Source organism: Salmo salar, chromosome 13 (genome assembly GCF_965601325.2).
Source record: "Salmo salar chromosome 13, fSalSal1, whole genome shotgun sequence".
In the NCBI taxonomy this organism is placed as follows: Eukaryota; Metazoa; Chordata; class Actinopteri; order Salmoniformes; family Salmonidae; genus Salmo; species Salmo salar.
This window is the reverse complement of record NC_138303.1, coordinates 14520213-14538695: the sequence shown is the minus strand read 5'-3', so window position 1 is coordinate 14538695 and position 18483 is coordinate 14520213. Positions and strand designations below refer to the sequence as shown.

General features: G+C 44.6%; 1 protein-coding gene across 1 annotated transcript in view; it reads right to left on the bottom strand.

Moving 5' to 3' along the window:
* The window catches only part of klhdc8b (kelch domain containing 8B), a 174176-nt gene that overhangs the window by 131802 nt on the left and 23891 nt on the right, over window positions 1-18483 (bottom strand). The gene's annotated exons all lie outside the window — the stretch shown is intronic.

Below are 18483 nucleotides of genomic sequence, written 5' to 3'. Positions count from 1 at the left end.
CCCTCCCTCTGCTTACTAACACCCTTCAACCCTCCCTCTGCTTCCTAACACCCTTCAACCCTCCCTCTGCTTACTAACACCCTTCAACCCTCCCTCTGCTTCCTAACACCCTTCAACCCTCCCTCTGCTTCCTAACACCCTTCAACCCTCCCTCTGCTTCCTAACACCCTTCAACCCTCCCTCTGCTTACTAACACCCTTCAACCCTCCCTCTGCTTACTAACACCCTTCAACCCTCCCTCTGCTTACTAACACCCTTCAACCCTCCCTCTGCTTACTAACACCCTTCAACCCTCCCTCTGCTCCCTAACACCCTTCAACCCTCCCTCTGCTCACTAACACCCTTCAACCCTCCATCTGCTTACTCACCCTTCAACCCCCCTCTGCTTCCACCCTTCAACCCTCCCTCTGCTTCCTAACACCCTTCAACCCTCCCTCTGCTTCCTAACACCCTTCAACCCTCCCTCTGCTTACTAACACCCTTCAACCCTCCCTCTGCTTCACTAACACCCTTCAACCCCTCCCTCTGCTTCACTAACACCCTTCAACCCTCCCTCTGCTTCCTAACACCCTTCAACCCTCCCTCTGCTTCCTAACACCCTTCAACCCTCCCTCTGCTTCACTAACACCCTTCAACCCTCCCTCTGCTCCTCACCCTTCAACACTCCCTCTGCTTCTAACACCCTTCACCCTCCCTCTGCTTCCTAACACCCTTCAACCCTCCCTCTGCTTCCTAACACCCTTCAACCCTCCCTCTGCTCACTAACACCCTTCAACCCTCCCTCTGCTTACTAACACCCTTCAACCCTCCCTCTGCTTCCTAACACCCTTCAACCCTCCCTCTGCTTCACTAACACCCTTCAACCCTCCCTCTGCTTCCTAACACCCTTCAACCCTCCCTCTGCTTACTAACACCCTTCAACTCTCCCTCTGCTTACTAACACCCTTCAACCCTCCCTCTGCTTCCTAACACCCTTCAACCCTCCCTCTGCTTCCTAACACCCTTCAACCCCCACTCTGCTTCCTAACACCCTTCAACCCTCCCTCTGCTTCCTAACACCCTTCAACCCTCCCTCTGCTCACTAACACCCTTCAACCCCTCACCTCTGCTTCCTAACACCCTTCAACCCTCCCTCTGCTTCCTAACACCCTTCAACCCTCCCTCTGCTTCCTAACACCCTTCAACCCTCCCTCTGCTTACTAACACCCTTCAACCCTCCCTCTGCTTCCTAACACCCTTCAACCCTCCTCTGCTTCCTAACACCCTTCAACCCTCCCTCTGCTTCCTAACACCCTTCAACCCTCCCTCTGCTTACTAACACCCTTCAACCCTCCCTCTGCTTACTAACACCCTTCAACCCTCCCTCTGCCCCCTAACACCCTTCAACCCTCCCTCTGCTCACTAACACCCTTCAACCCTCCATCTGCTTACTAACACCCTTCAACCCCCACTCTGCTTCCTAACACCATTCAACCCTCCCTCTGCTTCCTCACACCCTTCAACCCTCCCTCTGCTTCCTAACACCCTTCAACCCTCCCTCTGCTTCCTAACACCCTTCAACCCTCCCTCTGCTTCCTAACACCCTTCAACCCTCCCTCTGCTCACTAACACCCTTCAACCCTCCCTCTGCTTCCTAACACCCTTCAACCCTCCCTCTGCTCCCTAACACCCTTCAACCCTCCCTCTGCTCACTAACACCCTTCAACCCTCCCTCTGCTTCCTAACACCCTTCAACCCTCCCTCTGCTTACTAACACCCTTCAACCCTCCCTCTGCTTACTAACACCCTTCAACCCTCCCTCTGCTCACTAACACCCTTCAACCCTCCCTCTGCTTAAAAACACCCTTCAACCCTCCCTCTGCTTCCTAACACCCTTCAACCCTCCCTCTGCTTCCTAACACCCTTCAACCCTCCCTCTGCTTACTAAGACCCTTCAACCCTCCCTCTGCTTCCTAACACCCTTCAACCCTCCCTCTGCTTCCTAACACCCTTCAACCCTCCCTCTGCTTCCTAACACCCTTCAACCCTCCCTCTGCTTACTACCACCCTTCAACCCTCCCTCTGCTTACTAACACCCTTCAACCCTCCCTCTGCTCACTAACACCCTTCAACCCTCCCTCTGCTTCCTAACACCCTTCAACCCTCCCTCTGCTTCCTAACACCCTTCAACCCTCCCTCTGCTTCCTAACACCCTTCAACCCTCCCTCTGCTTACTAACACCATTCAGAGGCAGGAGGGCTGGTAACAGGGGCAGGAGGGTGGGTGACAGAGGTAGGAGGGTTGGTGACAGGGGCAGGAGGGTTGGTAACAGGGGCAGGAGGGTTGGTGACAGGGGCAGGAGGGTTGGTGACAGGGGCAGGAGGGTTGGTGACAGGGGCAGGAGGGTGGGTGACAGAGGCAGGAGGGTGGTCTGAGTCAGACAGGTTAAATAAGGAGACTATCTCAATGAGCTTTCATAATGAGACACTCATATTCAGTTACTAATTCTCATCAACTCCAGGGGGTATTTGCTTCTTAATATTTCCGTGTGTGTGTGTGTGTGTGTGTGTGTGTGTGTGTGTGTGTGTGTGTGTGTGTGGGACTGTGTGTGACTGTGTTGGTTGGCAGGAATAGTGGATGGTGATATTGGCTGTGCTCTGTGCATTCACATCAGAAAGACCTAGCAAGGACAGACAGACAGACAGACAGACAGACAGACAGACAGACAGAGAGAGCGAGGGAGAGAGTGAGAGAGACACAGATTCACTAGAGCGAGAGAGAGAGAGAACAAGCGTGTGAGAGGGAATACCTCACAGGGGACATAAGAAACATCCAAATATCCAACTGCCAGTCAACAGGTAGCCTCTTATTCAGAGTCACTTACAGGAGCAATTACCGTAAAGTTCCTTGCTCAAGGACACAGACAGAGATTTCACCTTTCGGTTACTGGCTCTTAACCGCTAGGCTACCTGACGTCCTTACTAAACCTATAAATCAGCCATGGATCCTACTTTAAAGCAGCGATCCTCATTCCTGCTCCTGGAAAGATACAGCTGCTGTCACGAACTTCTTCATCATCCGATGATATAGCGAAATCGTCGTCTGAAAGTGTGGACCAATAAGCAGTAGAGTTGGTGTTCATTTTCTTAATTTATTAAAGAACGTTGAACACGAGAAAAAACAAGAAAACAATAAGCACGACAAATGACAGTTTTGCAGGCTCACAAAAACACGCAATGCAAAAACAATCTCCCACAAATCCCAAACACAAACACACCCTAATATATGGGACTCTCAATCAAAGGCAAAGAGAAAACACCTGCCTTCAATTGAGAGTCCCAACCCCAATTAATCAACCATAGAAACACAGACTACCTAGACTAGACATAGCCTTACCTAAACATAGATCATAAACCAAAAAACCCGGAAATACTAAATCAAACGCCCTTTTCCCAAAACACCACCCTGAACCACATAAAACAAATACCCTCTGCCACGTCCTGACCAAACTACAATACCAATGAACCCTTATACTGGCCAGGACGTGATAGCTGCATGTTTTTGTCCTAGATCAGCAGTGAAACACCTGATCTGAGACAAGTCGAAGGACTGTAATTAAGTCTTAGCCCTTTAGATCACATTGTCTACTAAGCTAACATATGGAATTGTTTTAAGATGGTGATAAAATGTATCATTTATCCATTTAATTTTAGATTTTAGGACCCCTGTAGGGTGTTCACCCATAAAATGATCAACTTATTCAAGGTTTATATAAATATGTCCATTCAATGGAAAATGCAGTCAGAAAAGCAATAGTCCAAACCATGGCTGTGGCGGTCATCAAATTTAGTCTGCCGGTGATTGTCAAGCAAATAACTGCCGGTCTCACGGTAATCAACCGTTAATTAACATAAACAAATGTAGCATCTCCCAGCTTCCACACATAGCCTACAAACCAGTGATGCAGATCTTTGGAACATATACATTATAAAAAGTCAAATAAATCCATGTAATATAGTCTACACCATCACAATAAATCCATGTAATATAGTCTACACCATCACAATAAATCCATGTAATATAGTCTACCTACACCATCACAATAAATCCATGTACTATAGTCTACACCATCACAATACATCCATGTAATATAGTCTACTTACACCATCACAATAAACCATGTAATATAGTCTACACCATCACAATAAATCCATGTAATAGTCTACACCTTCACAATAAATCCATGTAATATAGTCGACACCTTCACAATAAATCCATGTAATATAGTCTACACCATCACAATAAATCCATGTAATATAGTCTACACCATCACAATAAATTCATGTAATATAGTCTACACCATCACAATACATCCATGTAATATAGTCTACACCATCACAATAAATCCATGTAATATAGTCTACACCATCACAATAAATTCATGTAATATATTCTACCTACACCATCACAATACATCCATGTAATATAGTCTACACCATCACAATACATCCATGTAATATAGTCTACACCATCACAATAAATTCATGTAATATAGTCTACCTACACCATCACAATAAATCCATGTAATATAGTCTACCTACACCATCACAAAAAATCCATGTAATATAGACTACACCATCACAATAAACCATGTAATATAGTCTACACCATCACCATAAATCCATGTAATATAGTCTACACCTTCACAATAAATCCATGTAATATAGTCTACACCATCACTATAAATCCATGTAATATAGTCTACACCATCACAATAAATCCATGTAATATAGTCTACACCTTCACAATAAATCCATGTAATATAGTCTACACCTTCACAATACATCCATGTAATATAGTCTATACCTTCACAATAAATCCATGTAATATAGTCTACACCATCACAATAAATCCATGTAATATAGTCTACACCTTCACAATAAATCCATGTAATATAGTCTATACCTTCACAATAAATCCATGTAATATAGTCTACACCATCACAATAAATTCATGTAATATAGTCTACACCATCAAAATAAATCCATGTAATATAGTCTACACCTTCACAATAAATCCATGTAATATAGTCTATACCTTCACAATAAATCCATGTAATATAGTCTACACCATCACAATAAATTCATGTAATATAGTCTACACCTTCACAATACATCCATGTAATATAGTCTACACCTTCACAATAAATCCATGATTTATTTTAAACAGGTCTAAAGAAACATGATATGAAGAAAACATAGTTTATTTCAGAATAGCATACTCTGAGTTATCATGTTAGGCCCTGATCTGGCTATGGGCTACACTAGTTCATTTAGCAGACAGGATTTGCTTAGAATTTCATGGCATTCTTTTATATTATTTTATAGTATGAAGAATACAATTGAACACAGCTGAATAAAATAGAAAGGATATTTTCTCCAAAGGATTTGAGGGAGTGAGCACATGCAGCTATTCTGTGTTGAGTGGATAACAAAAAAACAGGTCCTCCTATATGCTTCATTTAGTTATTTATGCAATTATTTTTGCAACTTTAGTTGTGATACAAATGTTGGGCTGTATGTTAACCTGTTATGGCTAGGGGGCAGTATTTTCACGGCCGGATAAAAAACGTACCCGATTTAATCTGATTATTACTCCTGCCCAGAAACTAGAATATGCATATAATTATTAGCTTTGGATAGAAAACACTCCAAAGTTTCTAAAACTGTTTGAATGGTGTCTGTGAGTATAACAGAACTCATTTGGCAGGCCAAGACCTGAGAAGATTCCATGCAGGAAGTGCCCTGTCTGACAATTTCTTGCCCTTCTTGATTATCTCTATCCAATACATGGGATCTCTGCTGTTACGTGACACTTCCTACGGCTCCCATGGGCTCTCAGAAGGCGGCAAAAAGCTGAATCGTGGCATTGCAGGCTCTGGCTGAAAAAAAGTAGCGCGTTTGGATAGTGGCTGGTCACAGTACTGTGAGACTCAGGTTGACAGCGGTTGACATGCTTCGAAGTACGGTAATGGAATATTTAGAAATCTTTTGTCACGAAATGCGCCATGCTCGTGACCCTTATTTACACTTCGGATAGTGTCTTGAACGCACGAACAAAACGCCGCTATTTGGATATAACAATGGATTATTTTGAACCAAACCAACATTTGTTATTGAAGTAGCAGTCCTGGGAGTGCATTCTGACAAAGAACACCAAAGGTAATCAAACTTTTCTAATAGTAAATCGGAGTTTGGTCAGGGCTAAACTTGGTGGGTGTCTAAATAGCTAGCCGTGATGGCTGGGCTATCTACTCAGAATATTGCAAAATGTGCTTTCACCGAAAAGCTATTTTAAAATCTGACACCTCGATTGCACAAAGGAGTTCTGTATCTATAATTCTTAAAATAATTGTTATGTTTTTTGTGAACGTTTATCGTGAGTAATTTAGTAAATTCACCGGAGGTTTGCGGGGGGTATGCTAGTTCTGAACGTCACATGCTAATGTAAAAAGCTGGTTTTTGATATAAATATGAACTTGATTGAACAAAACATGCATGTATTGTATAACATAATGTCCTAGGTGTGTCATCTGATGAAGATCATCAAAGGTTAGTGCTGCATTTAGCTGTGGTTTTGTTTTTTGTGACATTATATGCTAGCTTGAAAAATGGGTGTCTGATTATTTCTGGCTGGGTACTCTGCTGACATAATCTAATGTTTTGCTTTCGCTGTAAAGCCTTTTTGAAATCGGACAGTGTGGTTAGATAAAGGAGAGTCTTGTCTTTAAAATGCTGTAAAATAGTCATATGTTTGAAAAATTGAAGTTTTTGTATTTTTGAGGAATTTGTAATTCGCGCCACGCCTATCATTGGATATTGGAGCAGGTGTTCCGCTAGCGGAACGTCTAGATGTAAGAGGTTAAGATTTTTTATATATTCAAAGGCTGCATGATGAGACTAATGATGATTTGAAAAAAGTCTCATGAAAGGCATGAGCTCTGCTTAGTTTTTTTGTGCAGGCTGTACACACTTCATCAGTCTCTCATTCACAATTTGACAAGCGCTTGATAATGACTCAAATTTCCTGGCTGCATCCCCTTTGTGTGGACGTAATTCAGAAAAATCCATGGCTTTTGCGGCCAAGGACCCTTGTGCCCTTGGGCTGAAAATGATACTTATAATTCCCTTCTCCTGTCTGCGTGCCAAAGCACCTCTCTCTCACATGGCTCTCTGTCACGTGATCGGGTGTTTCTCACAGGCTACAAGTGAAGATAGACACATCCCGGACGCAACTGCATGAGTCCCTATCCAATTCCGAGGCAGATATTGAAGATATTGGAAAAACTGTCCACATTTACTTTTTGTCAGCCAACAAGATGAGCAGGCCTAACGATCAGCAAAAGCACTAGCCTATGTCAATCTACTATCCCCCACAGTGAAAAAGTTGACCTATTCTATTCTGTGTGAGAAATAAATATTGCAAACACTGTCTCGGACAGTTGTGGGATGCAATAGATCCCAAATGAACACAACCACGTGCATCAAAAAACCTGTTTCAATGAGAAGATGAGAATGTTTAGCTTAACATTTTGATAAACTTTTAGGCTATTTCTTCACATTATAAGCGCAGGAATGCGCACACGGCAGTAAGATATAAGCGTGAATGTTCCATTAGCAGGAAAAACACCATTCTCAAAAGTGACCACAGATGTGATTATGCATGTATTGCTTTTATTATAAAGGTGAATTTTTAAGGTGAAAATGATCTTCCCCAAACTTGAAACTCACACGCTGCGTATGTATTCCATTTAGACTCTACGCCCGTTGTAAAGTGGATTAATGTGCTTCATTTTAAGAAGTTATTTGGCCACTTCAGTTGTGATACAAACCTTTTCAAAACATATAGGCCTATGGCCTAGGCTACATGAGGTGTGTGACTATGATTTCAAAAAGTTGCAAAAAAAAGCAATGTTTGCCTTAAGCTGGGCATCATTAAAAAGTGATAAATAAAGTAATAAATAAAGTTGGCCAAGCCTATAGCTGTTCTCATGTAATTACATAGCCTATAGAAATGTTGCGCAACATGAGCTCATTGGCTCTCATGAAGTGTTTGATTAGATTCTCGAACACATTTCCATTGATGTCAGAGTGATTAGAGGGACAATAGAGTGCTGAGTAGCAGGCAGTTTGGTAGGCTACTAATGACCATCAGCAGCATCAGAGCCTGGAGAAGCCTCATTACCGTGACTAAACGGACATGTGGAATTTCACAGCCATCATGGCTCCTGACCGCCGGTGTGGCGGTAATACGGTCACCGTAACAGGCCTAGTCCACATGTATCTACCATATATGATTCAAAAGTTACCTATGATTTACTCTGAGAATTTAGTACGTTTAGAGTGAATAGAACGTCCTCACATGATCAACAAGTGGTCACTGGCAGAACGGAGCTAACTTAGAACGTCAACTGACAAGCTAACTAGTGGCTGCAGGTTTGTGAGTGAAAACATGAGCTTTTTCGAAATGAAATCCGCTGAATACAAAACTAAATATATATTTATTTCCAAAGATAAAAGACTGAATTTCAAATTTATTGTGTATTTCTGCGTCTTTCCCTTTAAACAGCCATAGAAACGGTCGCTCTCAACGTAGATTGATGGCGGTTATAGGCAATGAAAGCCAAGGATCTGGAGGGAAAATGACAAATGTATCATGCTGATTTTGATTCGTCCAACCAGCGGAAAACACCTCCAAATGGTACCACCTTACAACAGCAAATATGGAAGAGATACAACCAAGAGCGGCCCAGTCTAAACTAGCAACGGTCACGGCAAATTAACGCTCTTATTTCATCAACACTGTCAAGTACAAGTATATTAAGGTTTTAATATTGTAGAGAACAATCCAATGTTTCATTATATGTCATTTATAATGACAGAGCAAAGAAAACAACATTTTGACATTCATTTCGTAGCACCCTCTTGAATTGCCCCGTTTTTCTCTACATTGTACAGCAGTGAGTGAACGCCCTAAAATATATATACAAATGATTTGATGAAACATTGAATTTGGCTTTTACTGCTATAGCCCATAGAACCACATTAAATAACACATAAATAAATGGCAAATCATAAAGTCTGTGTGATGCAGAGAACCTTGAGAAGCCAGTTTTAGCACCCATAAAAGTCATGAAAGATAGATTTATCGTATAAATGTACACCCTAGAGATTTCTTATATCTCTCAGATATAGGTCAGACACTTCAAAACCTTGTTCCTTGGGATTTATTTTATGGTTTATTCAAGACAACAAACTTTTTGCCACAACTCCTTTATGATTCTTTCTACAGCAGCAGAACCCCAGTCCCTCTAGGATTTCACTGGTATCTTTTGTGATATTGGCAGATAAAAATGCTTGATTTTGCTGCATCAATTCTGACATTTTTTCATGGCAATATGCAATGATTTTGTTCCAATTGGTCATGAAAATGCGCTGACGAGGCAAAAAGTTTGTTGAAGTATGTTCTTGATTGAAACATATTATGTTGTAAATCTGTGGTGGATGGTTGAAATTTAGAGCCCTATTTTTGTGGTGATGGATCCGTTTTATGCGATAACATTGCAATGATTTTATGAGGAAAAACTGCGGCAATTGGTCAAATTTACAAGCCCTCGCATAATATGCAAAAAATTGTTGATTATGCAACAAAAAAAGTTGCATTCGCAGAATCGTGGAATCCAGGAGGGATAATAACCTTCAAACTCTGGAGCTCAAAACCAGCTCCACTGCATTCCTTCATCGTTCCACTCTAACCAGGGACTGACTTAGACCTGGGACGGGTGCAATGTGCGCAATTAATTATCAGGTAGAACAGAAAAACAGCAGGTTTTGGACCTCCAACACACTATCACTTTATATGTGATTGAAATGTACTGTGAAACAAAAATATTCTACTGCACATGAAAAAAATGACTTTTTCGTGTGCCTGTCACAATGTTCCAATAAGCAATATGTATCTATTTCACAATAATGTGTGATACTGGGTTAGGACCTGGTAGGTTAAGAGTTACCCATGGACTATAACATCCTCACGCCTAGAACTCCTGGCCTGACTCTTGCCTTCCAATAGTTTAGTTATGGCATTACACACACATACATTATGAACGCACGACAGAATCCTGTCAGTCAGCAACATTGATGAGCATTATGTGTGCATAAGGTGTGGCTGAGTCAGCACGAGACAGTATAAATGTCTCAGTGACACTGTGCTGTGCTGTGCTGGTGCCCTTAAGAAAATAGCTTGACCTCATCTAGTGAAATACCCAGAGGAAACGAACGGGTCTGGGGGGGAACCTGCGTGGTTAGGTTTCCACTAGTTGTTAAATAGACTGGCTTCTTGTCAGAAAACAGTAGCTAGTGTAAAGTGAAGGTATACTTCAGCTACGATCTTAAACTGCATATGAGAATGTAATGTTCTATTACCGACGACATTATTCTATTAGGCTCTGATTTTAGATAATGGTAATTCATATCCCTAGATAAAGGAATAGCAGGCTGTGTAAGTCACTGTGAATGTGAAGGTTAAACTATGTGATTATGTCAGCTTGGCGCTCCTTCCCACCCCTGACGATACAGTATCCCTGCCTCATGCTAAGGTTAAGGCTGTCTAGTCCACAGTGCAGAGGCGCAGCACAGGCATCCAAACCCCCCCCCACCCCTCCTCTCTCCTGGGTGAAGGAAACTTCCCATCCGGAAAGGAAAATTAGCTTGAGAAGCTGCAGTGCAAAGCATCTCTCACTCACTCACTCACTCACTCACTCACTCACTCACTCACTCACTCACTCACTCACTCACTCACTCACTCACTCACTCACTCACTCACTCACTCACTCACACACTCACTCACACACACACACACACACACACACACACACACACACACACACACACACACACACACACACACACACACACACACACACACACACACACACACACACACACACACACACACACACACACACACACACACACACACACACACACACACACACACACACACACACACACCACACACACCCTCTTAAGATACTTAACTAGCAAACTTTCTCTTTGTGGTGGGTTTATTGACTCTACTCCCTCCCTGAGCATCACATCAGCCACAGTAAAGCCCTGGGGATTCTACCATAATATAAGTAGCTTTGCTGGGAGTGTGAGTGTGTGTCAGGATAGGGCAGCCAGCCCCTACAGACAAGATAAAGAGTGAGACTTCACTGCCTGGAATCTCTGACTTTGTATTTCATTCAATCTAACCTAATCTAAACACAGCATTATTTAATTGCCAAAGTCATGTGATTTTACAAGTTTTTTAGGCACAGTGGATGAGCTTTCAGAAGATATGCAACAAATACTTAAATCGCATGGGCATGCTGTACTGTGTCTCCCAGAATAGCAGGATTTATGCTTCAGCAGCATAAATTGACATTTTTCCTATGAAGGTCTGGTGTACAGAGAGATTATTACACATGGGAGGAGAACCGGCGGTGGGGCGGGGAAAGGGAGGAGGAAACGCTACTGGGTTAGAGAGGAGAAAACACTACTGGGTTAGAGAGGAGGAAACAGTGCTGGGTTAGAGAGGACGAAACACTACTGGGTTAGAGAGGAGGAAACACTACTGGGATAGAGAGGAGGAAACACTACTGGGATAGAGAGGAGGAAACACTACTGGGTTAGAGAGGACGAAACACTACTGGGATAGAGAGGAGGAAACACTACTGGGATAGAGAGGAGGAAACACTACTGGGATAGAGAGGAGGAAACACTACTGGGTTAGAGAGGAGGAAACACTACTGGGTTAGAGAGGAGGAAACACTACTGGGATAGAGAGGAGGAAACACTACTGGGATAGAGAGGAGGAAACACTACTGGGATAGAGAGGAGGAAACAATACTGGGATAGGGAGGAGGAAACACTACTGGGATAGAGAGGAGGAAACACTACTGGGTTAGAGAGGAGGAAACACTACTGGGTTAGAGAGGAGGAAACAGTGCTGGGTTAGAGAGGAGGAAACACTACTGGGTTAGAGAGGAGGAAACACTACTGGGTTAGAGAGGAGGAAACGCTACTGGGTTAGGGAGGAGGAAACACTACTGGGTTAGAGAGGAGGAAACACTACTGGGATAGGGAGGAGGAAACACTACTGGGATAGGGAGGAGGAAACACTACTGGGATAGGGAGGAGGAAACACTACTGGGTTAGAGAGGAGGAAACACTACTGGGTTAGAGAGGAGGAAACAGTACTGGGTTAGAGAGGAGGAAACACTACTGGGATAGAGAGGAGGAAACACTACTGGGATAGAGAGGAGGAAACACTACTGGGTTAGAGAAGAGGAAACACTACTGGGTTAGAGAGGAGGAAACACTACTGGGATAGAGAGGAGGAAACACTACTGGGATAGGGAGGAGGAAACACTACTGGGATAGAGAGGAGGAAACACTACTGGGTTAGAGAGGAGGAAACACTACTGGGATAGAGAGGAGGAAACACTACTGGGATAGAGAGGAGGAAACACTACTGGGATAGAGAGGAGGAAACACTACTGGGTTAGAGAGGAGGAAACACTGCTGGGTTAGAGAGGAGGAAACACTACTGGGTTAGAGAGGAGGAAACACTACTGGGTTAGAGAGGAGGAAACACTACTGGGATAGAGAGGAGGAAACACTACTGGGTTAGAGAGGAGGAAACACTACTGGGATAGAGAGGAGGAAACGCTACTGGGATAGAGAGGAGGAAACGCTACTGGGTTAGAGAGGAGGAAACACTACTGGGTTAGAGAGGAGGAAACACTACTGGGATAGGGAGGAGGAAACACTACTGGGATAGGGAGGAGGAAACACTACTGGGTTAGAGAGGAGGAAACACTACTGGGTTAGAGAGGAGGAAACAGTACTGGGTTAGAGAGGAGGAAACACTACTGGGATAGAGAGGAGGAAACACTACTGGGATAGAGAGGAGGGAACACTACTGGGATAGAGAGGAGGAAACACTACTGGGTTAGAGAAGAGGAAACACTACTGGGTTAGAGAGGAGGAAACACTACTGGATTAGAGAGGAGGAAACACTACTGGGATAGAGAGGAGGAAACACTACTGGGATAGGGAGGAGGAAACACTACTGGGATAGAGAGGAGGAAACACTACTGGGTTAGAGAGGAGGAAACACTACTGGGTTAGAGAGGAGGAAACACTACTGGGATAGAGAGGAGGAAACACTGCTGGGATAGAGAGGAGGAAACACTACTGGGATAGAGAGGAGGAAACACTACTGGGTTAGAGAGGAGGAAACACTACTGGGTTAGAGAGGAGGAAACACTACTGGGTTAGAGAGGAGGAAACACTACTGGGTTAGAGAGGAGGAAACACTACTGGGATAGAGAGGAGGAAACAATACTGGGTTAGAGAGGAGGAAACACTACTGGGATAGAGAGGAGGAAACACTACTGGGATAGAGAGGAGGAAACACTACTGGGATAGAGAGGAGGAAACACTACTGGGATAGAGAGGAGGAAACACTACTGGGTTAGAGAGGAGGAAACACTACTGGGATAGAGAGGAGGAAACACTACTGGGTTAGAGAGGAGGAAACACTACTGGGTTAGGGACAATGAGCTCCGATGCGAACCTAAACTGGCTCAATTCCTGCTGCAGGCACACAGACAATTCTGAAAGCCCATCACAGGCGAGGGTGGGGGGGGTTGCTCAGCAAGATCACAGGAGGGGGGGGGGGGGGGTTCGCACAGCAAGATCACGGGGGGGGGGGGGGGTCGCACAGCAAGATCACAGGAGAGAGGGGGGGTCACTCAGCAAGATCACAGGGGAGGGTGGGGGGGGTCACTCAGCAAGATCACAGGGGAGGGGGGGGGTCGCACAGCAAGATCACAGGAGACAGGGGGGGTCACTCAGCAAGATCACAGGGGAGAGAGGGGTCGCACAGCAAGATCACAGGGGAGAGGGGGGGGTCACTCAGCAAGATCACAGGGGAGGGGGGGGTCACTCAGCAAGATCACAGGGGAGGGGGGGGTTACTCAGCAAGATCACAGGGGAGGGTGGGGGGGGTCACTCAGCAAGATCACAGGGGAGAGGGGGGGGGGTCACTCAGCAAGATCACAGGGGAGTGGGGGGTCACACAGCAAGATCACAGGGGAGAGGGGGGGGTCACTCAGCAAGATCACAGGGGAGGGTGGGGGGGTTGCTCAGCAAGATCACAGGAGGGGGGGGGGTCGCACAGCAAGATCACAGGGGGGGGGGGGGTCGCACAGCAAGATCACAGGAGAGAGGGGGGGTCACTCAGCAAGATCACAGGGGAGGGTGGGGGGGGGGTCACTCAGCAAGATCACAGGGGAGGGGGGGGGGGGTCGCACAGCAAGATCACAGGAGACAGGGGGGGTCACTCAGCGAGATCACAGGGGAGAGGGGGGGGTCACTCAGCAAGATCACAGGGGAGAGAGGGGTCGCACAGCAAGATCACAGGGGAGAGGGGGGGGGGTCACTCAGCAAGATCACAGGGGAGGGGGGGGTCACTCAGCAAGATCACAGGGGAGGGGGGGGTTACTCAGCAAGATCACAGGGGAGGGTGGGGGTGGGTCACTCAGCAAGATCACAGGGGAGAGGGGGGTCGCACAGCAAGATCACAGGGGAGAGGGGGGGGGGTCACTCAGCAAGATCACAGGGGAGAGGGGGGTCGCACAGCAAGATCACAGGGGAGAGGGGGGGGTCACTCAACAGGATCACAGGGGAGGGTGGGGGGGGTCACTCAGCAAGATCACAGGGGAGAGGGGGGTCGCACAGCAAGATCACAGGGGAGAGGGGGGGGGTCACTCAGCAAGATCACAGGGGAGTGGGGGGTCACACAGCAAGATCACAGGGGAGGGGGGGGGGTCACTCAGCAAGATCACAGGGGAGGGTGGGGGGGTCACTCAGCAAGATCACAGGGGAGGGTGGGGGGGGGGGGTCACTCAGCATGATCACAGGGGAGGGGGGGGGTCACTCAGCAAGATCACAGGGTCATTCCACAATAGCCCTCACTGAGAGGACGAGACTACATCATCCTTAAATAATCTTTCCTGCAAATTCAGCCATAAATACATCAGTGAAGACATCAACCTACACAGTGGCGGACTTACTATTAGGCAGAAGAGACAATTGCCTCAGGCCTCACATCATCAACCCCCCCCCCCCCCCACACACATCAAGATAAATTAGACTTTTTGAAGACCAAAGGAGTCTGCTTCAGTTGTCTGACAGCTGGACAAATGAACAAAGGCTGTGGTCAGAGGTTTACGTCTCGACAGTGTACGCTCAAGCATCCTACCATAATGCACATCTCCAAAGAGGCCTCACTTGGTTTCATTCATGTGTGTGTGTGTGTGTGTGTGTGTGTGTGTGCTTTAGACACATTGTAGAGTCCATGCCCCGATGAATTGATGCTGTTCTGAGGGCAAAAGCGGTGCAACTCAATATTAGGAAGGTATTCCTAATGTTTTACATACTCAGTGTATATGACTGTATTTGCATGCATATTAAGAAGTATGCCTTAAAAGTCCTGCTGTGCTTATTAAAAATGTAGTTATGAGATAGTGTTTTCAGACTGAAAGATAAAAAGACCTTCGAAACATTAATTCATTACAATCTTTTTTTGTATTCATGTGTGTCCCAGGGGACATTGCCACAGTGGCTTCATGTCCTGCAGTGTCTGTCAGTCTGGCATCTGACAGACTGGAGGGTGGCCAACAACACAGTTCTCTGTCTAAGAGAAACCACGCCATTCTCTATCTCACTTATTTGGGTGTTGTTGTTATTCACATAACAGTGGCACTGTAAAGGAGCTGCAGAACACATAGAAAACAAGCCATCAAGACAATATGTTCAGATCGACCCAAACTTAAATGATGTGTTCAGATTGACCCAAAAAACAGCCTATCAGCATATCATACAAAGTGTTTGAGACCCTACCTGCTCAGAAATGTTTTAGCATTATAAATTCTCTAGCTAGCAAGAACCAAAGCTTGGTGCCACCAAACGAGGACATAACAGACTATTTAAGCGAGCCAAGTGCTTTGCAGTAATTGCCAGAGGAAGTTCTAAAACATGGTGAAAATATAACCTGGGGAGATGACAGCACTGTGAAACTGCTTTTTAATCAGGCTAGTAGCAGGCCGGCCAATAGGGAAGGCATGACAGTTCATCAAAAGACTACAGCCAGTGTTTGGAATAATCTTAGAAATGAAGCTCATATTAAGTAGAAAGGCAACGGCAAGAAAAAAAACTTAAGCCCAGGGCCGGTTCCAGCCATAAGCAACATAAGCGGTCGCTTAGGGCCCTCAGCTGCTAGAGAGCCCCCCCGACCAACAATAAATAAATAAGAATAATAAACATTTTAGGAACTCAGTCAGGATCTCAACTAAGGAAAATATAAAAAGTGGATTAAACCAGGTGCCATTTCGAAATGTGTTTGTGCTTCAGCAGTATTTTTCTTGTTACGTCAGTCACTGACAGTCACTCAATGGTAGTTAGTCTAGCCAGGTATCTAAGCTTGTAGTCATGGCCGAATACTGCACGGGCACATGCCCAGAGGCCCTGACCTCCAGGGGGCCCCCATTGATTTTGTTAGTCATTCTCACTCAGATATCATATTGACATGGCATAAATCATGACAAAATGTGTAGAATTGCAGGAAATTAGCTTTAAAATAACAATTTATCTCCACTCCATGTCAAAATGTGTAGAATAACAGGAAGAGAGTAGAAAAGGGCCTAACCCCAGTCTTCAGTGTACACCGTAGCTGATGCATCACCAGCTATAAGTAGGGCCATGTTTTTTGCACAATCACGTGACACAGCAAGATTTGATCCAGTATTTTAAGCCTTTTCCAGAAATGAGAATTACATCAAACATGAAAGCGATTGTCTGAGGATGGTGCTGGACCATCTGACATAAAAAGATAAGGGGACAAGTTTGATGAAAAAGCTTTAAATAAAGATTCAAATCCAGGCATGTCACATGATTGCGCAAAACAAATCCCTAGCTATGCGTTCCTTTCACAAAGCCCTGACAGCAACAGAAGAGGAGGCAGTCACAGGTTGGCACGGCGACGCAACCACTGTCACTCTAAATACAATGCTGTTGTAACTTCTGCTCCCTGGGTGGCTCTTCGCCCCCAACACACACACAATCTTGCTGACTCACATCTAAAAACAAACTTACACCCAGTTGTTGCCAAGCAACAGCAATGCTCGCTTGAAAATAAATCAAGAGAAAAAAACTGAGGAAGGTGAGAGGAGGAGGGGGGGTGATACAGCTGTGTATTGTGAAATGATATTCTGGAGGGTCGAGGGAGGGGCTGGTCTCAAGAGCCCACAGCCAATCATCTGCCAGAGAGAGAGAGAGCCATCAGGAAGCATCAGTGGGAGAAGCTGAGATGTTGGGAAGCTTAGAGCACAGGTCAGAGCCTCAGCTTCGCTTATTATACACATCATACAGTCCACACAGCACAGCACAGCACAGCACAGCACAGCACACACACACACACACACACACACACACACACACACACACACACACACACACACACACACACACACAACATTACATCACTTTCAGGCATTATTGCTCTGACACACAGTAAGATGTAACACTGAGACGCTAACATAGAGAACAACACTATTAGACACGAGTGAAGTGGGTGTTTTAACTTGCTCTTTTAACCAGACCTGGGTTCTGTATTGGATTATTAGTTATTTAAAATACTTATTTTTTGTGTATTTTAATATTCTTAAATAATGTGGCCCAAATCAACTACTTCTATTGGAAGTATTTAAAAGTATATAAATAGCATAATATTTGAAAGTATTTTCAAATACTTATTTCAAATACTATTTTCAACAATGCAGTAATCAATAACAATGTAATACAAAACTAAAAAAATTTGAAAAACAAAAATACACAAGATATAAAAATAATAAAAAAACAGGATATAGTGTATCACAGGCAACAAATGAAACAGGGCAGCATCTAATGTCTGTGGAGAGGGACGAAGGATCGTGTTTAAACAACGTTTCACTCTCTTTCCTACCCAGGGATACTTTTGAAAACCAAAGGCTTACAGTATTAGTATGTTCAGCTGTGTAGAAACAAAGTGAAACAGAAAACCAAATGAAAACAACACTTGTGCTTTGCCTTTATAGAGTCACTCACTCCTGCTGTTTTCTATCACCAGTATGTCACTCAGTACTATGACCATGAAAGGTCATTGTACTGCAGCCGTCTGCTAAGTAGTGTACTCAGTATCTCAGAATGGCAGCTGATCATGTACGTAAACAGAGAGCAACAGGAAAACTGCAGAGAAACACTCAAAGCTAAACAGCCATATATCTTCTCTCTCTCTCCAGGGGCTATTCAAACTGTATAACATTCATCACCTGAGAACTATCAGGCCTCGGGGAGA